The sequence below is a fragment of the Rhipicephalus sanguineus genome, chromosome 9 (genome assembly GCF_013339695.2).
Source record: "Rhipicephalus sanguineus isolate Rsan-2018 chromosome 9, BIME_Rsan_1.4, whole genome shotgun sequence".
Classification (NCBI taxonomy): Eukaryota; Metazoa; Arthropoda; class Arachnida; order Ixodida; family Ixodidae; genus Rhipicephalus; species Rhipicephalus sanguineus.
This window is the reverse complement of record NC_051184.2, coordinates 83,507,178-83,530,611: the sequence shown is the minus strand read 5'-3', so window position 1 is coordinate 83,530,611 and position 23,434 is coordinate 83,507,178.

The window sequence follows — 23,434 nt, the reverse complement described above, 5'->3', positions numbered from 1 at the left end:
GGAATTTTTGCGATACGAGCTCTTTAACGCTACCGCGTTAAAACAGCCATGCTTGCACTGCTCATGGAACCATGTGTACAGGCTGTTTTACACTTTGGGGAAAGCTCGGAGCATGTTCCAATACGCTCCGAGTTTTCTCCTAAGTTTGAAACAGCCTGTACATGAGCACTGCTTTGGCAACTGCGGCAGAGAGCAGACGCAAGGGGGCAGTTAACACAACTCGTGATGCAGGTGGTGGTTAGTTGTTTACACTAAAATTAAGTTGATGTTGCAAGGTGCTCTGTTTCGAACTCAGTCATGCAGCATACACACTAAAATTGGCTTTAGATATGCCCTAGGCTACATTAGCCATTCTTGTGTGGTTGTGCGTGTATTTCCACACAAACCTGTCTCACTCTTGAAAAACTAACACAAAGCTCAATCATTGAGAATGCTAGACAGAAGGAGAGGGTTATATTGCATACAAACACCATGTGCACAAGAATACGGTTATATGACTGCAATGACTGTGTCTGGGTTCTTTATGAAGCAATGCTTTACAGTTGATAGGGCTCGGACTGCCTCAGAGAAGGTACGTTTGGTACGGTCAAAGAAAGCAGAAGTGGTCATTGCCATAAAGCAATGGGAGGGCTGATTCACTTAGTTGGCCGACATACGGCTGAGTGTAAGTAAATTATACAGAACACTCCGGTGTGCCTTGCCCCGAGTCTTGCTTGCACCCTTCCTTGAAAACAGCACTTGCTACTTTTCTGTCAAGAATGCAATGGTGAGCTCGTAATGGGCTCGTCTAATTGCAACTTGGAAGTATCACACGAAGCACTGAAGAAAAGATGCACCATATGCATTATTTTTGGGAGACTAGAAAGCCTCAAAAGGGGCAGATTTATTTTCACTGTGTAAACTGAACAAAACCTGGTGGGGTGATCTCAATCTAAGGAACCGAACACAACATACGTATGAGCTTGCTTCGCTCTGATAACTTGCATAACTCACCATCAGTGAAATGCTGGATGTGTCCGCTCGAGTACACTCTTGAGAGCTGCCTCTTCGGACACCCCAGGGAGTTTCCACTGCCAAGGAACCTCCCCAGCAATGCCACAAAAGTATTCGGCAAAGAGGTCCCTGGCAGCTGCAGCATCCTTGGAGTAGCTCCTAGAGCGCGTTGCCTTAAGTGGGAAGAAGTGTGGGTCCGAGCTGTCCCCTGATGCTGCCTCTACACTTTGGCGCCACTGCCCTCGCACAACATTCCCAGAGCTGTCCTCGGTGTCAGCGAATTTGTGGGTCTTCGGGTTGTGTGTTGACAGGAAATTGTGTGAAATACATGCAGCTTTGATCACATAGTCCACATTGTCCGGGTACATACAGATTGTCCGCAGCAAAATTCGCCATCTGGCTGCTGTAATGCCGAATGCATTCTCTACACAGCATTTCGAAAAAAATGAATATATCTTAAATTTGAATGCTTCAAGAGCGATAGACAATGAGCAACTTGCGCAATTCACTGATAGCCATAGCATCGGAACGGATACCTCGAGAGTGGAAGGGTACAGAAGGGTTAACCTAACAATAAGATTAAGAATAACAGAGAGCTGAGCTATAGTTCATAAGTAGGCTATTCATTCTAAAAGACAGGGCGTGCACACACAGACACAAGAAGGAAGTCAAGACGTAAAGAACAAATTGTTCTTTTTAGCTGCGGCCGCTTCTAGGTAAGACAGATGGGCCACTGCATTAACCAGAGCGTTGCCCATGCCCATACTTTGATTACTTTAGCTTTCAAGTCGACTGCAACATGCTAGGTTTACATGACAGGAGATTGGTTGCACGTGATATAAAGTTCCAGTAACTGGTAGGGCGCAATAATTATTTGGGGAGAAATAAAACACAAAGGATATTTAGAATTTTTGGAATTCACATTCACTGCAATTACTGCAGCAGTAGTCCCCAAAATGCTATAAGTGGGCTTTATGAGTTGATTGCACTTCATGAAGGTTGTGATATCAACTGAAAGATCCTTAAAATTCCAACACACCGTGCCCGGCTAAGCCTGTAGTTGAACACCCGCTTTTCATCATTCACCTGCCTAGCTGGATATGGGCGGAGAAAATCCTTCCGCAGCTGAAACGCCTCATCACCCACGAAAGCGCATGGAGCATCTGTTTGGTTCCCAGGAAGCTGACTCACTAATGAGATGTCCATCGTTTCTTGGGTGAGGGCTTGTCCAAATTCCGCATTTTTGAATGTGCTACCATCGCTGAGGCGACCCTCTGCACCCACGTCAATGAGGGCGTACTTGCAGCTGCTGTCCACAATACCCATAAGTACCACTGAGATTGTGCCCTGAAACGTTGCGCAAGACATACAATCAATGCATAAAATCAGCTTCAGCAGCGTGAGGCTCAATCATGCCACAGTGCACGCTTTTTAGCAGATGAAACACAAAGGCAATGATAGAGGAAATACACGAAGAGTCTGGCTGCCTAGGTGCCTCATACTGTTTTTTTTACTGAGTGCACAGTGCGGGTTTTGGCTGTCGGCCATAACATGCATTTGCGTTGACATGCATGCTCTTCACAAGCGAACGGAAACATAAGTGCAAACCATGTATGCCAAACCACTATGTAAGGTGGCAGGTTCCTGCCCCTAATAGACACATATAAAACGCGAGATAATTTCGTTAAGAGCAAAGAACAAGAGCAAGGTTCTGCCACAAAAAATAAGTGAACCTACGTACAATGCAAACTGAGACCACTATCAAAGGCACTTAAGCCAGCACGCTCAGCATAGGCCATGGAGGAACAATATATGGAAGGTGAAACTCCCTTCGGTGAGGGCAACCAGGTAATTTCAAAGAAATTGTATGAACCAACAGCGGCACATACAGTAGCAGCGCCTTAAGGCCGCCGAATCAAAAATGATTTGGACGTTTGGATCATGCAGAACAAGTCACCGGTTTTATTGGCAACCGAAGAAGCAGCAATTGCCTAGTACACTCTAAGCCGCAAAGGACGAAAAAGGGTCTGTGGTTCGTCCTTTTGGGGGGTAACTGCTCTGCCACAACCATTACTCCCTAAAGGATGAACGATTCGTCCTTTAGGGAGTAACTGCCAGCGGACGAACTGTTAGTCCTCAGTTGTTTTGAGGGACCAAATGTCGGGGTGTAAAAGTTACCCCTTTAGGGAGTAACTGATTTATTGCATGGTAGCTGCGTAGGGACGAACTGTTACCCCTGATGGGACTAACAGTTGCTCCTTCTGGATAAAAAAAAAATCAATTTATTACAGTTTCTGGTTGAATTACCGAGAATTTGGAGGTTGATACACGCATTTGACGACATACACAATTAATATACAGAAATAAATTCAGAAGTAAACTACAGAAAATTCACAACAAACACACAGGATTCGAACTCGTGACCATTGAATCAGCAGTCGCGTACGCTAACCACTATACCACATGCCAGTACGCCGCAGAGTGAATATTACCGGGGCTATATATGTACAGGCACCGTCTGGAAGCTGCGCGTTCTGCCATGTTAGTCAAAGTAGCAAGATTCCTTATATTAGACTTCAGCCTTCACTGTTTCGCAAGCAACCATTCGGTGATCACGTTCATGAAATTGTAAAATGCATTGGATTGGTTTTTCTGCGCGCGTGTTTCGAGCGAATTTGGGCGCTTGATGAACGTATGTATATATAAACAGTCTCATGTATGCTCCCGTCGACGTGCCAAGTTTGCTCGCTTCTCACTGTACAGAACACGGTTGGTTATATCGTTCAGTGAAAATGTCTGTTTAATGACAAAAAACGAAAACGTCTAAAGAAACAACCAAGTTTATTCAACGACTCGTGTCAATTCTGCAGCATCGTGTGTACACATAAATTGAGCAACTTTGTTGAATGCAGATGATAGGATGGCTTCTCTGCATTACAGAAGAGACAATGAAAAGTGCAATGTTTTATCCGAACGGATGCTGTCCAGCCGACGTCAGGAAGTGCAACAGCACCATCGACAGCTGCTGAGAGCGTGTTCATAGCAGCAAGATGTTGAAGGCGTTTCTCAGGAGGCGCAACGCTCTCATTCATCGATTTCCTGAAAAAGTAATTGCAGAAGCATTAATATTTCCGGCAGAACTGTTCGTGCACTTGCAGTTACGTCACAAGGCGTCTGTTAGAAATGCTGCATGCGTAAAAATTAGACGAAAACTGCTATTTCACAAAACCTGCCATATAGTGCAATGGAACAGTTCAGAATGTGTTATGAAGTTCGAAAAACCCGTCCTCAGGGGGGGGGGGAGTTTAACGTTTCACGCTTTCACAGCGACACGCTAGTGGGCCCACTTATTTATCAATGAAGCTTGCTCTTCATTTGAGAGATAAGAAAATAAATGATTCCTCGCATCGCTACAAACGAGCGAAATCGCCGATGCCGTCGCCGACTGCCCGTGTTAGCGGTGCTAAGCCTTTAGCTAGACCACGGTGTAAGAAAAATAATTATTTTTCTTACACCGTGAGCTAGACATACTATTTTAACAGCTAATCTTCCCAAATGACTTGTTTACATTGCTATAGAAGATATTGTGCTGAGTTTACGTGAATGTTCTTTTAAAAAGTCGCGAATATTTCTGATAAACAACGCTTATTTGGGCAGCACTGAAAACAAAGCTATTTTTGAACAGCTGTACTTGCTACAGCTAATGTTGAGCCTTCACCGAGGTTACCATGTTTCGATGGCCCAACCATCATGCTTGTAATTCTATAGCAGGCGGGGCGCACTCGCGACGCTGTATCGCGCGAGCTCATCAATCATGCGTGTTTTGTTCGCGCAGAACGTGAATGTTAAACAAGCGGTGATCGTTACATATCAACTGCACACAGGTAAAATCACGCGGAGTGATGGCAGCCTTGTTTACACTCACCTCTCAGGCGATGTCCCAGTCGGCGCGTAGCATTTCGATAGGGTAGCACTTCATTCCAGTAAAAGATCACGTTTACCACAGCGCGAAGATGATTCAGTGCACCACAAGTGACAGCAATCGCAACCACGAAACGAGAACACATCCACAACACACCGCAAAACCGCCGAGTCCTAGCTTGCCGTGCATAAGACGAGAACACCACGCAGCGCATTGATACAGCTTGGGCGCGAGCACATTTTTTTTTTGTGTGTGTGAAAGCTTTTTCACATTTGTTTATTATTATGCCATATGAACGATATTACTTTACTTCTGCCGCAGTTGCCGTAGTTGACAAGACCTTTTACACTTAAATAAACTGTTAACAGTTCATTTCTTTAGCGGACTCTTTGAATACGCGCATGCTGAACATTCGTTCGAGGTCGCCACTGCGCCGGAAAGTTCCATGGGAGTAAACGTTGCTCCCTGTGGTCTAACAGTTCCTCCCTCACTTTGCACACGGCACCCTCGTCTTGCAGTTAATCCCTGCGGGGACGAACTACCCGTTGCGGGGACGAAATGCAGCACTTACTCCCATTTCGCACCTTTGCGGCTTAGAGTGTAGGCTGCAAGATGTCACTAGCATTAGTAGGTCTACCGGAGCACGTCATTATCTGGTCACCACAAACAGCGAAGTTTCAACTGCTAAATGTTTCTTGCTTTGCCACTTTGGTCCACTATATTGTGCAAACAAAACAAATAATTAAAAAATATATCGCACTCAGGTTTCGCCAAACATGGAATTCCATCCGAGATATGTTTTAAACATGGCACTGGCACTTTCTTTTTATTTTTTTTAAAACGAGCTTATTTGAAAAAATTGTTCATCTCACAATTTTTTATTTGGACAAGGAAATTAACTTTTACCCTTAAACAGAACACTGAAGAACTTTTGTAGTCTTCGAGAAAAGAACAGTTACATTGCTAATGATGGTGCATAATATTTATCATAAACTAAAACTTTACCAGTAGTTTGTCTTGCCTTTTCATGAAGTGTTTGTGAACGTCAGTACACTTTATTAGTTAATGAGTCTAAAATTATTTAAAAGGATGTAAATGTAAGTAATGTTAGCTTGTAGTTGAAGTAGATGCTGCCAGAGTTCGGAGGACAAACAATGGCAACGTGCTTGCCATCTACAGCACCTTGGCAGTTGGCAAATTGCCACTTCCTCAAAAAGCCTTCTGCAATGCTTTCCCACCCAGGTGTGTTGTGTGTCTGAAAAAAAGGCAGGCAATTATCAGAACTCCATTATGTATACTAGGCAATAGCAACCTTGATGTTTGCCGTGAGGTTCCACTATTTCCAAATAACATGAACAGGCATGATTAAATAGAACTAACAGACAAGAAAGGCAAGGAAAGTACAGGGGATGTTATTTGTAGTAATTATAGCATAAATAAAGTGAACGAAAAGATAACTGGCGGTTGGCAGGGATCGAACATATTTACATTATAATGACTACAAAAACCACACCCTATACTTTCCTTTGGTTTCTTGCAAGTCTGTTAGTTCTAATTACCGTTGTGTCTAGCAAAGAAAAACGAGCTTTAAAATTCCCTTTTTTATGAACAGGCAAGTTCACTGTAAAAGGACAAAGCTACAGGGGCTAACAAAGGTGATAACTATGCAAACATTCGCAATTTGGCACACTCTTACACACACAAATGTCCACAAATACAATCCTTCAATGAGCTCCTGTAAGTGTGGTGAATTATAGTGAATATATGTATGCAAGTGCACCAAATTGCACTTGAAATAAAATTAATTTCTGGGTCTGCAGTTGTCTCTGCCTTTTCTGTTCCATGTCTTGTTTTGTGTCCGAAAAAAACCTTTCCTAGACATACAGTAGCCAGGGAGATTTACGCCCGAGGACTTGGCACCAGTTAAAAAAGTGCAGAAAAACCTGAAAGAAAAGTGGTGCAAGGCAATGGCTGACGAAACGCGTTAGGCGTTTGGCAGGTGAGTGTCTTTCACTTGCTTTATTAGACCGTTTCAGTTGAGCATCTGCACTAGCTTGGCGCACACATTGTGCCATACATTTACCTCAGCAGCATGCATCCGTAGAACTTCTGTGGACGTCGAATTAAAGCCGTTTAACGAAGCAGTTGAATGAAACTCACTTGTCAAGAATAATTTATACATGTTATTGGCCTTTTCCCTTTCATGATCATCGTTGCAGGGATAGCGGTGCAGGTATTGGGCTCAGAGGAGCTTCAGCACAGGGCGCTTAGAAAATTGGTATGTGCAGATGAATTCAGTGTTGTGGCACTCCACGGGTTTCTGTCAACCCTTGCATGAGTAACGGTCACGACATCCTCACATACGTGTGCGCAGTGCCTTCAGTTAGCTCATCAAAAAAGCAAAGGAATTCACCAATTCTGTGCGACTGCCATCGTGGCAACCAGCCATGTTGATCATGATAAGTGCAGGCGAAGGTGGCTGCGATGCTACCTCAAGTATAAGGCTGGTTCTTGAAATATGGTAAGAGCTGATAACTCACTTAAGTCAAAAGTAAAAGGTTAGTTCATGATTACAGCGGTTCTTTCAATGTCAGAGAGACATATATGCACATTGTTATGCGTCTTGGCAACGTTTTTCACACCTGCCTCAATAGTGATCACTATGCATTACCTTCATCACGGTCTTGTTCCGACCATGCAGCAGAGTAACCCTCAGTGCACAACTATTTTCTGAATAGCACTCTTGACATGAAACTGCACCTTATCTTGGCACTTTGTAAAACATGGATAAAAACAGTTTTACAGGAAACTTGATGTAGCTGCAATACCACTAACATAATTTGATTACAGCATGCACAGAAGCACAATGTGAAGACGCAGAGCTTATTTGCCAACATCAGCATGTACATGGCGGTAAGAGATTGAAAGGCCAATGATGCGATAATGCTGCAGCCTGCACCACAAGGCGGCCTATTGATCTTCTTTCTAAACTACCTAGTTTTTGTTTAAGGAACGCAAAATCACACAATTCTGTGCTATTAGTAGCTGACAAATTGAAAATAAAAAACACTGACGTGCCGAAAACAGTTCACTAGTTTTGAATGCTTCAGCGTTATATTTTATCAGTTTTACTCCATGCTGAAATGTTCACATTGTGACGTGACACGACTCAGCAGGCTATGTGCACTATTGCTCAGCTATGAGCATAGGTCGACAAACTCACTCATCGACTCACTCACACTCACTCAGACTCAGACCGAGCTATGAGTCAGAGTGAGCCCGGGTGAGTAATATTTTGGTGAGTCTGAGCCCAAGTAAGTACAGTTGAAGAAAATTTGCGTGAGTCTGAGTCTGAGTGAGTCGGTTGAGGAAAATATTTGTGCGTGCGAGTCCGAGTGAGCCCTAAACGCAACATATATTTCATGAGTGAGTCTCAGTGAGCTCCACCTTTACTTGCCGACCTATGATCCTATCCACTCAGCAATCTGCATTACTATCGGCCTTATATCGATTTACGTTTATACTCAGGTCTATTCCCACACACCTCAACGCTCTAGCATTCATGCACCATCTCAATGTTTATTGATCAGAGGCGTGAGTAAGGGGAGGGGGCAGGGGTGCTATTACCTCCCAACTCTTTCACGGGACTTTCTTAATATAAATATGTTGTGTGAGTCGCATATTCCATAAAAACGTCCTTACTGTATTGAAACCACTGAAATTTAGTATTTGAAGGTACAAGACTCACAGGCGTATCATAGAGCACCCATTATTTGAGATATTGGCATTCAAGAGCATTTACACCATGATCAGAATAGCTCACTTAATGCCCGCGGACTCATTAGTCGACTCACTCAGGCTCAGGTCAAGCCGTGAGTCTGAGTCTGAGCAAGTCCGGCTGAGGAAAATGTTGGTGAGCTTGAGTCCGAGTGACTACAGTTGAGAAAATGTTTAGTGAGTCTGAGTCCGAGTTAGTTCGGTTGAGGAAAATTTCGGGGAATATGAGTCCGAGTGAGCTCCCACAGCAAAATATATTTCTTGAGTGAGTCTGACTGAGTTCCAAAATTTTTGCCGACCTATGGCATGAGTATGCATGAAGTGATAATTAAATAAACATTCATCATCCAATCACAGACATATGATATACTGTTTCAGTTACACAGTGCTTTCTCTTTTACAAGGATTCTTTAATTGCTCTTATTTCACCATTGTATTGCTGTTACCGTACCTTCATATAGTGGTCTTTCAGTATCACCCAGATGGCTCTGCACGTGTCATGGATACACTTTCGTGCAGTCTCTATTCCCACACGGTAGGCTAGTGCGACATTACACACATCTTGGCCTGATGCCTGGTAGCTGTAACACAACAAAACGAAATCTTAAAACATGTTTTGAACATTTTGCTTCACCTGTTTTGAAGAGCACTTGAAAAGTCCTTGTATTGAACTTCAAAACTGTGGTTGGCTGAGTTTGTTGCTATGGACACGTACTTCAGAAAACCACCCAGAAGAGGTCAGAGACTGTCCCTTAATCTGTGTCCCATTTCGGCGCTGTTTACTGATGGCTGTCTTGAAGCTGTGCCCCATTCCAATGTCAAGGTGCAATATCCCTTCATTAGCAGAGAATTTAAGTACTTCTGTAAAGGTATTTTAATCTAACACAGTGAACGGTTTGGGTTGTTGGTAGAGCATAATCTTGTAAGCTTCAGCTTACAGAGCAAACAACAAGGAGAGTATGATGCCTAAACAAGGGTGTCATATTCAACATCATGTAATGACAAAGAATGACACTGGGGTTGGGCGCACGGGCAGCTAAAGCAGAAGAGAGGAAGATGAAGCAAAATAGAACAGCCGGCCCGCAGCAAGGGTTCTGTGTCTGTGTCGTCCCTTTACAACAAGAAGAAATTTATAGAATGCATAAGTAATGTGATTTATCAGATTTCCTTATCATGTAGAACATTTTGCATTGGACAAACTGGGCGTTCCGTGAATGAAAGACTTGAGGAACATAGGTATAATGTGAGCCTGACAGGAGGAGGTTGGCTTGCTGAGCCCTGTCGCACGTGTGGGTGTATGTCAAAATTTTCTGATTGTTTTATTGTCGCTAACAGTTGGATAAGGGTACACAAGACATAATTGAAACAGAAAAGATCCTTTCGGCCAAGGATGCATGTGTGACTAGGGTGTCTATCTGTCTCCCTGATAAAGCCATCGCATACCTTCAGTCATTTCGATTAAACGTCATTGGCCTGTACATTGCGTTGTGAGCGTGGCTGAGGGATAGTCCTCATAAACTGAAACGCAGCATCACTTTTTTTTATAACGACTGCTATCAGCAATTGCTCAAGATAACTGCGACATGTCCCTGCAAATCTCGCCACTAGAGGTTGTTGGCTCCGATGCAAGTGTTCGTCAAAATTACGCCCATAGGTATCGTCCACTGACCAGGGGGCGCTGCATAGCTTTCATTGGGTGGCCTAGTGTCGCTGACATTGGAAGCTAGGGGCGCGAAGAATCTGAGATGTGTGCAAACATCCCCTTCTATTACAGCCATGGTGCGGTCACTCATGGCGTGGGCAGACACACGCGTCGCATCCACTTCTTATCCGGCCACGGCTGAATTGGACATTTTATGTGCGCTTGATTGTGTGTTCTGGTGTTGCAGTCGCATTGAGAATTGGTAGTTAAAAATTGTTTAAGTTAGTAACGTAACTGTTGGGCTACCATCAATATGGCAGCCTCAGCCGACGCGAGAAAACGCGACGCTACGCGCAGCAACTCGCAAACGTGTGGTTGTGCGCCCTCTCATACCACTGGAACGCAACGCGACGCCTGGCGACGCGAAGTGTCCACGGCGCGCGCTGACGCGCTGCAACGCATCCGTGTGTTCGGGCCTTTAGGTCGCGCATTCCGTCACACACACGTAGTGGTCGAAGTATACGCACTAGGGGCATGATATCGCTGTCGCATTCAACTCTTTAAGGCGCTGCTTAAGCGTTCCCACATTCTTTCACCAGAAACACTCAGCCGACGCTTCATACGGTCACGTCATCCTAAAGCAGTTATTCAAGTCTCATATGACATTACATGTACGAACTAAAAGGTTCACTTCATCCAACCATAAGTTTACAATGAATTGGCTCTGAAAAGTTGTTAAACGTTCAATTCGTCTTTCCGATGCACCCCCTCAATGGCATACGACCATAAAATATGGGCTTCATCCCGAATTTATATGGCTCTCTCGCATTGAAGTTCCCCTTACGAATCATTGTTGCTTTTTGTAGAAATAATTAGTGGTATGCTGGTCTTACGTTCTTACACAGACCTTCACCCCTGACCGCGCACGCACGCACGCACGCACGCACGCACGCACGCACACACACACACACACACACACACACACACACACACACACACACACACACACACACACACACACACACACACACACACACACACACACACACACACACACACACACACACACACACACACACGCTATAAAGCATGCTCATGTAAAATATGCACCTGAGAAAGTTGTGTGGCAGAGACAGTATCAAAAAGAAATGTAAAATCGATCGGAGTATTGCGCCTGCACATAGCGCTGCTATCTATAGCTGCTTGAAAACAGTGCCACCTGCATGCAAACAATTTCCATATATTTGGCAGCATTCAACGGAAGCGAAGGTCAAGTGATGGATAGTGACCTTTGTGAAGTCTGTATAGCTGAATCAGGCGTAACACAATAGCATCACTACTAAAAGTAGACTCTCCGAAAACATATCCTATTTTCCCGGAACTCATGGGAAGCTGACTACATAGCGTTGTCAGCAGCTAGAGAATCCGCTAAAAGAACAACACGGGAGTTATTATTGGAGGGCGTTTTGCTATAAAAGCAATTGCTCGTCGTCTGTCTAGCTGAAATCGTACCAGCGCTTTGCTATCAAGTCTGTTGGAGTACATGACGGGAACCATGCTTTATTTCTGTGTACTCTTTAGTTTTACTTTAATAAGAGGCCTCCAGGGTGCACCTTCCCTACAAGACCTTAGAGATGTAAGGAACGGTTCTTTTAACACCTTTTCTTTTGCTTTAAAAGTAATGTAGTGTAGAAAAGGCAAACGCTTTAAACGCTTTACTTGAGTAAGGAAACAGCATGGCATCTGTACGTTATTGGGTTTTGTACCATGCACACGCTATGCCAACGTATGTTTTGGAAATAGCCACCATTTGTGGTGCTAACGACGGCTTAGAAATGACAATGTCAGCGTCTCCGGTTTTCTGTTCAATTGGGACTGTCGTGATGGCTGCATTGTCGCTTAGCTGCACTCGGGCACGGTGGTCTAGTGGTTACGGCGCTCGACTGCTCACCCGAAGGTCGCGCGACCGAGTGCCGGCCGCGGCGGCCGCATTTGGATGGCGCGCAATGCTTGAGACACGTGTACTTAGATTTATTGCACGTTAAAGACCACCAGATGGTCAAAATGTACGCAGCCCTCCACTGCGACTTCTGTCATAACGATATCGTGGTTTTGAGGCATAAAACCCCAACAATTATTATTATTTGTTTAGCTGCGCTTTGGATGCCTTTTGGTTTGAAAGCGAGTAACAGTAGCAGCTATGACACGTGTCTTTATATCACCGGATAACGGAGGGCGAGTAATGCGTAAACGTACGTACATGGGTTTGTAGTTTGGTCGAGAAAGCGAAGCGTGAACAGATTGCCTAGGCAAAAAGATTGCACCAGCGCCTCTGGTTAGTACGCATCCTTTTGCTTTCTAGTGCTGGGTTGTCAACAATCCCGTCGTCGTGACAAGCCACGTTAAATGTTCGAATTCTCAACGAAACAGAGTTCATGTCATACACGTGCCGAAAGGGATGTGTATTGTACTACGGCCGCGGGCAATGTATATAACAGGCAATAAAAGATTTTCACCGGTGCTACCTGTAGCCAGCACTAGAACGGTAGGCGGGTAGCCGTCTTTTTATTTCTTTATAACGAACCGCCTTAGGGTTATTAGAAGATTACGAATTCGTTCAGCATTAAAACGCAAGTTTAATGCATGAAAAGTACTGTAAAGTGATGTGTGTGTGCGTGCGTGCGTGTGCGTGTGTGTGTGTGTGTGTGTGCGTGTGTGTGCGTGTGTGTGTGTGTGTGTGTGTGTGTGTGTGTGTGTGTGTGTGTGTGTGTGTTTTTGTTGATGTTTTGGACGTTGGATGCTATGGACAGTTGACATCCCTTCTGTGTCATTAGAGGCTGACAAAAGAATGCTGCGTGTCAGTTTGGCGCAGGCAGGAATAATCGTTCTTTGACGGGCCGCCAGTAGCTTTCATGAGAACAGACTTGAATATCAGCGAGCACGTGCACCAAGGAAGGCTTCCATTTCTTTTGGCTGTTACCATTATTTCGCTTCCTCCGTCATTTCGTTAGAGACATTTTTTTTATAAAAGTTAGCGGGATTTTTTTAGTTCATGCAAAGTAACGTTGTAAAGTGCGCATGATCTTCAATCTATACAACCATATAGTGAAGCCACGTTGGCAACAATACGTCAACCATTTCTTCATCACAAATATAAGTGCGCTGTACCTTTACAAGTAGCAACAATTATGGAGTAAATACATTGTATTAGCATATAATAACGAGCTACCCTAGCCGGTGTTTGTGCTTTACATTGTATTTTTGCGGTATAGTCTTCTGTATCATATTATATATATATATATATATATCTATATATATATATATATATATATATATATATATATATATATATATATATATATATATATATATATATATATTTAGGTGTTGTTTCCTTGGTACTTTTTGTTGCTTCACTATTAGGGAGCTTTCGAATAAGGGCTCCAAAAACCTTTTCGGGTGCTCGCTTTGGCTCAAGCAGGAGCTAAGAGTTTTCGAATTGGGCCTGAGGCACTTTGGACACTCCCCCCAATCTAGGTCACTCTAGTCTTCGCCAAGAGCCGTCGCTTCAGTGCGTGCCGTCACGTTTGTTTGACGCAAAGCTTTTGGGGCAGGCTTTGGGGCTCCCGCAAAATTCGAGAAATAGCTTCCCCAACGCAAAACCTAAACGCTGTTTGGGTCTCGAGCATGCGCAGTGGCCTGGACGCTGTTTCTTTGGGGCCCCAAATCGATGGGGGCGCCTAGTTGAAAACTCCCTATAATTGCGTATTTAAAGCGAGATATATTTAGTGTTGCAATACGCTGTTTCTCGGTAAGATCAGGTGTGCTTAAAATGCTGTATGACTGGATGCTTGCTCGGCCGGTTGTTTCATGACAACTCATGTAGCAGCGCAAAAATTTTAAGGAAGGGGCAACGATAGACACAGAAAGAAAAGACCGAGTGGCGCTCTTCTCACTCTGCCTCTGTCGTCGTCCCTTCGTTTATATTTTTGCGCTGTTGCATGAGAAATCAGAAGTCCAGAATTGGCTTTACAAAACGTGGTGGCCAGCAAACACGCGAACCAGATCAGGAAACTCTATAGCACCTTCTTTCGGAACCTCAAAAGGGAAAATAAGCCCGGTCCGTTTTTCCTTTAAAAGGTTCAGAACATCCACTCTAGCCCCAACACATTGACGAGAATCTTCAAGAACAAGATAATCGTCAACATACCTAAATGTCGTTACAACGATGACATTTAGATCTGGTTCAATTTGCCTGTCCACTCTGCTTAAATAGATTTCGCTTAAGACCGGGGCAACGCTAGAACCCATAGATACACGAGACTTCTGCCTATACACGTCTTCACGCTAGCCAATGACAGTGGACCGCAAATGTTAAGCAGAATTTGTGGGGCTGTCGAAAGGAAGGTGGAGGGGACTGCATAGTAGTGGCTTCAATGTAAGGTTAAACACAGGAATTGTTTGCAGCGCGAACTCGACACAACGACAAAAGAAAGATGAGTTTGCCATGTAACCAATTCATCTAATGGCCTACCAACGAGCCCTCTTTGCGACTCTCGTCAAACGTAGAGACGGCCTATCAGTACTAAAACAGAAACTTGGGCTAACTGATGGCTCTTCATTGGGAAAGGAAAACAGCGTTAAAAACGGATGAGGACGTGTGTGGTGTTTTACTTGGTCCTCGTCCGTTTTTAGCACTGTTTTTCCATCACAATGATGGCCTATCAGACTGCGGTAAGGAAGTGGTATACCATGTTTCTCTCTCTTGTGGTAACAACTATATCGGATAGACCGGCCGCTGTCTCAATGAGAGGTTGAATGACCACCGGTTATAAATGAAAGGACTGCCTTCAACAAACCTGTCATTAAATTGCAGTGATGGTAACTGTTACCCGGTTTTCCGAGGAATTAAGGTTCTTGGGCGGCACAAAGAACGTACGACATCTGAGCTTGTTGAAGCTGATTTTATTTTCAAAGCCGGAGACAGATGTGTTGCCAAGCTCTGCGTAGCATTACGCAAAGTAGAGATTGGTTATCTTGATGCGCACATGTAGGTTATTTCTGGTGTTTAAAGGGACACTAAAGAGAAACAATGGATCGGTTTAGATTGATAAATTGCACTTTGAGAACTATAATGTCGTTAATTTCACCTTCATATCATTAAAGGAGAAAATGAAGTTCAAAGTTTCATTTTCAAATTTCGCGCAAAGATCTCCACGCGTGACGTCACGGATTTCAAAGTGTACGTATCTTATGTTGGCGCCATTGGCTCAACAAAATTTCCTTAAACTTGATATGTGAACTCTATGGCCCCCTCAGAGGACAGTGTGCCTCATTTTCACCGTCTAGGAACTACGTAGGCCCTAGTAGGCGCCGTAAAAATATGTGACGTCCCGGCGAGTGGTGCGGAAACATCAAGGTGGCGTCGCCACCCACATTTTCTTTTTGCGCGCTTTCTTGCTTGCTAAGCGTCTTCTCGCAGCAAGCGTGGTGTTTTTGGTATCGTGAAAGAGTAGTTTACTAATACGAAAAAAATCGTTTTGCTCTTTAGTGTCCCTTTAATCACGCGCACGTAGTGCCCTATATATTTTGCGTGTTTGCAATAAAATTTGAGTTAGTATGCTTTTGTGCCGTTTCTTTTTTTGCTCCCTTTGCCCCCGTTTCTTGCGCAATTTCCTTGATAATGGAATGCGAACTCGCCCAACGGTCTATTCTTCTATGCTACTGTTGCTATTTTATACTGCGAAGTGGACGATTTGGCCAGCTGGTGATTCATGATCGAGGTATACTGCGCGGAAGAAAACAAGGACGACAATCCAACGGGGAGAAGCGCAGCTGTCCCCGTGTCCTCGTCGTCCTTGTTTTCTTCCGCGCAGTATACCTCGATCTATACTGTACAAGGCTACGCTACGCCTTACTCTCTGCCCTCCTCCTTTCCCTCCTTCCAGGGCTGGGCAGAGGTACTCTGAAAAGTATTCCAGAATGCAAATATCGAAATATATGGGCTGGAAGCCTAAAATACAAATACTGAGATACATTTGTGTTCGACGTAACGAGATATTTCGGATATACATTTGCAAAAAGGCGAAAAAAGTATCCCAGAATACAGTTGCAGGGATACAGATACAAGAATACAAATACTCGAATGCTTTTTCTATTTCGAGGATACTGATGCTCCGCTAAGACATTTGTTAGGTACAGGATAATATTGTGATTAATGTTCGAATGCATTGAAACTTTCAAGTCAAGAATATCGCTCGAATCACTAGCGAACGCAAGTGCGTTAAGAAAAAGCATACATTTACTCTAGACGCAAGATCTGGTAAACACAAGATTGTTGCATTAATTGCGCTTAAGTAACAGCAGCTTCTAATATATGCTGTCATTTAGACAGCGTCGATTCGGCCTCAAGACAAGACCCGCGAACTCGCGAAATGGCTTTCCGCCCGAAAAAATATTAGAGGCGCGTACCTGCCTTGACAGACAGTTAAATTCGTAGGTAGAGGATGCAATACTCCTTCCGCGATTCTGCTGTCAGCGGCGTCGGGCGCTTTTACCACATGGACCATTCTATGCGTGGGGTAACCCCTTCGCCGCCCTCACTGTGTCGCCTACCGGTGGCGCGCCTTTGCTTGGATTAGGACAAAAGGTCTTCCGTCCCCCTTGGTATACGTTAGCTCATTTCCAGGGAAGTAACGAAATACCCGCGTCCTGCACTCTATCGCGATATAATCGATTCATCGTATGTGTATTTCACTTTTGAGATACAAATGCATTTTGCAAATGTGCCTCTATACAGAAGTACACATACTCAAAAGTATCTCTAACCTCCTTCTCACACCCACTTCCATTTCCTGCCCCCTTGCTATACCATACTATACTCGCGGACAACATTTCTTGGCAATGAAGGAAAGGCTACGGGGGCACATGTACTGCACATGTACTGCTCCGCGAAGTAGTCCGGTTCGGCGCGCGTTTCGAACTTAGTATTGATTTGTGAACCTTCCGTATCTCCTGTGACGGCTGTTTGATTATTCGAGTGGCCGTCACAGGCTTAGACAGCCATTTGTTAGCGATATTCATCACAAGCTCCTTCGGTAAGTCGTCAGAAAAGAGGGACAGTGACGAGAGCTTACCTGAAGACAAAGACGCCATTTTGGCTGGGAGGTGCACGTAAAAGGTGCGACGTTCTCACGCGCGCAAAAACACGAAATACAACTGCATAAAGTAAAAGAAATATAAATCTCTCCTTGGTACGTGCTGACCCTCTTTTCAAACAGCGCCCAGTAGAAAATAAAGTAACGTTTTTTTTTATTCTCACGCAGAAAACACGGACGCAAATGTGGGACTATAATCTTCAGCAGCAGCACACGCGTAGTTCGGCTGTGTAGCCTTCCCTTCATTCCCAAGAAAAGTTGTCCGCGAGTATATACATGGTTATGCCATCCTTTACCCTCCCCGATCCTCCTTTCTCTCCTCTACTATACTACACATGGCTATGATATGCTAGGAGCTGATTGGCGCACACCCGCCCGAGATTGCGCTAACGCCACATGGAGTTTTGCTAAGCTTAAACATCTCCGCTGTTAGAAAAAAATGACAGCATATCCACGGAGTGAATGATGATGAGTGGGCGAAGCTGCGGAGTTTCATCGGTAAACCGTGAATCTTCCGTGAATTCTGCCCAGTACATCATCACCGACGTGAGATCGGGCGCGTTTATACTAAAGGTTCGATGAGAGTTATGACGACTTGCAGCTCACTTTAATTTTACATGTACGCTGTGAATTTTCATTGTTTAGAAAACCATTGCTTTAGAAAACATCCGGCGTCTTTCGTTAAGCAGCTGGCGTCTTTTCGTTTTGCTTTAGAAACATCTGGCGTTCTTTCGTTTTGCTTTTAAAAAACATCTGGCGTCTTTCGTTGGTTTATTTCATCAATCAACGGCGTTTTGAACAAAATTTTTATTGTTTAATCACGCACAGGAGAAATCTCACCAGGCACTACCTTGGAGGTAAACAATGAAATGGGGAATGAGAGACAGAAGAATTCGGCTTTTAGTTAACGCGCACGCTGCGAATTTTTTATTGTTCAACAACGTACAGGAAAAAAACACAGCATATCCACGGAGTGAATGATGATGAGTGGGCGAAGCTGCGGAGGTTCATCGGTAAACGTGAATCTTCCGTGAATTCTGCCCAGTGCATCATCACCGACGTGAGATCGGGCGCGTTTATACTAAAGGTTCGATGAGAGTTATGACGACTTGCAGCTCACTTTAATTTTACATGTACGCTGTGAATTTTCGTTGTTTAGAAAACCATTGCTTTAGAAAACATCTGGCGTCTTTCGTTAAGCAGCTGGCGTCTTTTCGTTTTGTTTTAGAAACATCTGGCGTTCTTTCGTTTTGCGTTTAGAAAACATCTGGCGTCTTTCGTTGGTTTATTTCATCAATCAACGGCGTTTTGAACAAAATTTTTATTGTTTAATCACGCACAGGAGAAATCTCACCAGGCACTGCTTGGAGGTAAACAATGGCTGCTAATGGGAATGAGAGACAGAAGAAGTCAGCTTTTAGGTAACACTTACACTTCTACTTCTACTAACGTTTCCTACTGGAACATGCAAATGGCTGCTAATGGGGAATGAGAGACAGAAGAATTCGGCTTTTAGTTAACACGCACGCTGCGAATTTTTTATTGTTCAACAACGCACAGGAAAAATCTCCCACCGGCACCACCTTGGAGGTCAAAATCGGGTACTAGCGTTACGACTGGTTACGCACTACGACTACGAGGGACGAACGGGTGCCGCTTTAAGGAGCTTCGCCCCTAAAATCTCCCACCGGCACCACCTTGGAGGTGAAGATCTTGTACTAGCGTTACGACTGGTTACGCACTACGACTACGAGGGACGAACGGGTGCCGCTTTAAGGAGCTTCGCCCCTAAAACGCCAGGTCTACGTGGTAAGCGCAGCGCAGTCACAGCGAAAGCTTGAATAGCGGCATGTCTAGAGCCCTTGTAAGCTCTCTTGAGGCTGCAAATACAAGTACAAGGTAACTACTACGCCATAAATAATAACTTTTGTCAAGTTGGGAATCACCGACTACACCACTATTCGTCATTTTGCTGAGAAGCGAGGTACCCGCTACACATCTCTAAGGCATTATGTGCACTTTGTTGATGAGGCGGATGATGACGATGATGATTTATGGCTAAGCCCATTGTATTGGGTTGGAAGGTTTAAACGACCCACTAGTTGCGTAATTCGCAGTGTGTGACGCCCAGTCGTTACTTCGCTCTCGTACCACGCTATATAATATACGTTAACGTGAGAAAGAGAGGCAGGGAGGGAAAGAACTTTATGAGACCCCGAGGAAATAGATTACGGGCGCCTTTGGGGCTTCCTTGGCAACCAGCAGAAGTGCACTTGCGAGGAACTCCCTACGCTATAAATCATAATTTTTCTGAAGTAGGGAAGCAGCCACCATGCCATTTTTCGCCATTCTGCAGATAACCGTGGTTCCCGCTAAACACCGCTAAGGCATTATGCGCACTTTGTTGATACTGTGCCTGATGACGATGACGAATTATGGCTGAGCCCTTTATAAAGGGTTGGCAGCATTCAACAACCCACTCGATGCACAATTCGCATTGCATGACGCCTGGTTACAGAGTTCGCGTTGTGTGACCCCTGGTTGCTATTTTACTCTTCTACCACGCTATATTACATATGTTAATGTGGTTTCGTCCCTGGCTTGAAACCTGTGTAGGGTCTTTTGCAAAGCAATTTGAAGCACCGCTATGGCTCTGAGGTAGAATGCTGGGCTCCCACGCAGATGGCCCAGGTTCGAACCACATTCCATCCCGGATATTGTTTCTTATTTAGCGCGATAGCGGCTACGGACACCGGCGGCGGCGACGGCTGACAACTACGGCGCCCAAAACGGCCGTTTTGTTCTCACAGCAGCTTTCGCTGTAAAAAACGGCTCCTGCCACAACGATTATCGCTCAGTCGTAACATAGCCTACCCGCAGGCGAGTTTCGCGACAACGGGGAAGGGGGGAGGGGGGCGGTAGGGGTAGAGTTTGAAGGAGAGGAAACAATGCTAATCCCCAGCCCATCTCGGGACCATAGCTCAGCCTCCGGCAATGGTGTGCGTTCCCTTCGGCATGTCGTTTAAGAGGCATGCCGTTTCAGAAAGGCGTTCATCGTATTTATTTTATTTACAAAATACTGCAGGCCCAAACAGGGGCCCAAGCAGGAGGGGCAAAGGTACATGAGAAGGCACATCAAATAAAGGCAGAGCAATCGCATACTCAACAGAAATAACACTGATAAATATAAAAAAGAAACTTCAGCATAAAATAAGGCAAAAACTGCATAGTTTCTTTAGAAGGGGCACTCCAAATTGAAGTAACAAAAGTAGAAACATAATCAAACGAAAATTTTCACACACTAGAAATAAGACCATGTTGCAAAAGCACGTCATACATAGATGTACACATAGAGGCATAAAATAAGGTAAGTGACATTGGCTTTTTAGACTAGGGAAACAGGAAATAACAGATAATGAAGGTATAAGAAATTGGTACATCATGGTCAGAAGTTCAAATAGTTACATGTTCTAAGAAATCGGCGTTTTGCAAGGGGGGAAATGGTAGGTTGTTCCAGTCGGTGATGGTTCGCGGGAAGAAGGAATATTTGAAAAGATTAGTGCGTGTCCGATAGGGTGTTAAAGATTCAGCGTGACGATGCCGTGTTGTTCGAGCAGTAAGTGACATTATATAAGGACTTGGGTTTATGGCTAAGAGTTTATTCTTCAGCGAAAACAGAAATTTCAGTCTCTGTATTTTTCTGCGTAACTGTAGAGTTTGAATACCATTCTGCATCATTAAACTAGACTGAGAGTCACTATTACGATATTTAGAATAGATGAACCTGACAGCTTTACGCTGAATCATTTCCAGTGAATCGATATTAGGTTTTGTGTACGGATCCCAGACAATGCTGGCATATTCAAGTTTAGGCCGAATTAGTGATGTATAAGCCGTTAACCTAGTGCTAGAGGGTGTATCTTTTAGCTTATGTCTGAGAAAGCAAAGTTTTCTGAACGAAGAGTTGCATATGTTAGTAATGTGCGTATTCCAACTAAGGTTGTTAGTTATTGTGATTCCCAGGTACTTGTACTCATTCACTTCTGCAAGCCTTTCGGAACCCAGTTTGTACCCAAAAGAAAGTTTGTTAGATTTCATTTTAGTTATTGACATGTACACTGTTTTACTGACATTTAACTCCATGCTCCACCGATCACACCAGGAAAGAATATTTTGGAGATTATAGTTGAGTAATAGTTGATCTTCATGACATTTAATTTCATTATAAAGTACACAATCATCTACAAATAATTTAATTTGAACAGGAGAATGTATTTCATTTGTAATGTCGTTAATGAATATCAAGAATAATAAGGGGCCAAGTACACTGCCCTGGGGCACACCAGATGAAACTGGTAACTTCTCACAGGAGTGGCCACTATTAGAAACAAACTGACTGCGGTTAGGCAGATAGGCAGCCGCCCAATTAACTATATAAGCTGGAAGATTAATTGATTCTAGCTTACTAAAAGTTCGGCAGATCCCACGTACCGTGGGAGTCGATGTTATGCGAAGCATGCGGCGGGTAGGTGACAGTGGCGTAACTTTTTTTTACTGAGCGACACGTTACAAAATGACGCTAAAGATTTGTATAAATTTTATACGCACACATATATATGTTGAAGAGCCGCATATGTGTTATATAACCAGTTGTTTACGGTGGGATAACGCTGCCAATGACAACGTGGGTATTACCAACACCAGAAGCGGTAAGCTGCTATTTAGTGCTTATACGTGTCCCGAGAACGCACGTACGTTTCACGAACCCGTGTGCATGTGTGCAAGAAGTTCTGGACAGTTCTTGAACAAGGACATCATCACCGTGATCAGTGAGCACCAGCAGCTAGTCATGACTTGTTATAGGATCCGGTCGTGATCGTGGTGACGAGGGGTCCATGTGTAGTGAAGTATGTGGTATAGTAGAGCTGTTGGAATTCGCGGATGCCTCGGTCATTTTGTCGACACATTGTCTGTCGACAGAGCCGGCCACATGTCGGAACCTGAAGCCACCCTTCGCGTTGGTGAGGTAGAGGCCGTCGAGGCTTGTAGGCCTGGATAGTGCTACGTAGACCAACATCAGTGGGTGGTGTTTGTCGTATTCGTAAACTACCTGGGCGTATGTGGCCTATATGTAGCCGAGTCTACAAAGCGTCTGTCAATCAATCTGGCATCATCATCGGTCAGCATGAGGCCATCGCCCAGCCTTGTAAGAAATGAAGATGACACTGCGTCGTTCTGGTGGACGAAGTGCACTTTACCGTGCGGTGATGTGGATATCATATGTAACGTTCGTTAATGTATTCCTCCGAGGTCGAGCAATGCTTCAATATAGCTTGCTGAATCATAGGAATACAAACGTAATGTTTATTAAACTGCTATGAAAGCAGAGCCAACACTGGAACTACAGACGTTAATCTGATATGGCGCCTGTATCGTAGGAGTACACATCGTAGGAGTATCATGTAGTGTTTATTGCTTTCTTGTGAAATTAGATAGCCAGCACCACAACCACAATTGACGTTGCACCGGTATTACGCCTGCGTAGGCTGTTTTTTCAAACCAGTTTATAGACCTGGCGTGGCTCAGTGGTAGAATACCTGACTGCCACGCAGAATGCTTGGGTTCGATTCCTGCTGGGGTCCTAATTTTCATTCTTTCCATTCATTGAGTCAACGCGGCCGATGTTGGTTTTCCTTAACGCTCTAGCATTTAAGTTAGCAATGTCTGTTCTCGCCGTTCCTGGGTAGATATAAGCTCACCTGTGGCGCATACCCGTACACCGCGGCCCGTGGTAAACGGGTATGTGCCACACGTGTCTAGTGGAAAGGGTTTGACGACGTACGCGACAGGATTTTCACGTTAGTCATGTCATGACCAGACAGTCACATTCCTCAAATCCTATTACCCTCCCATGCCAATTTTGGTATACACTTAGTTAAGGAG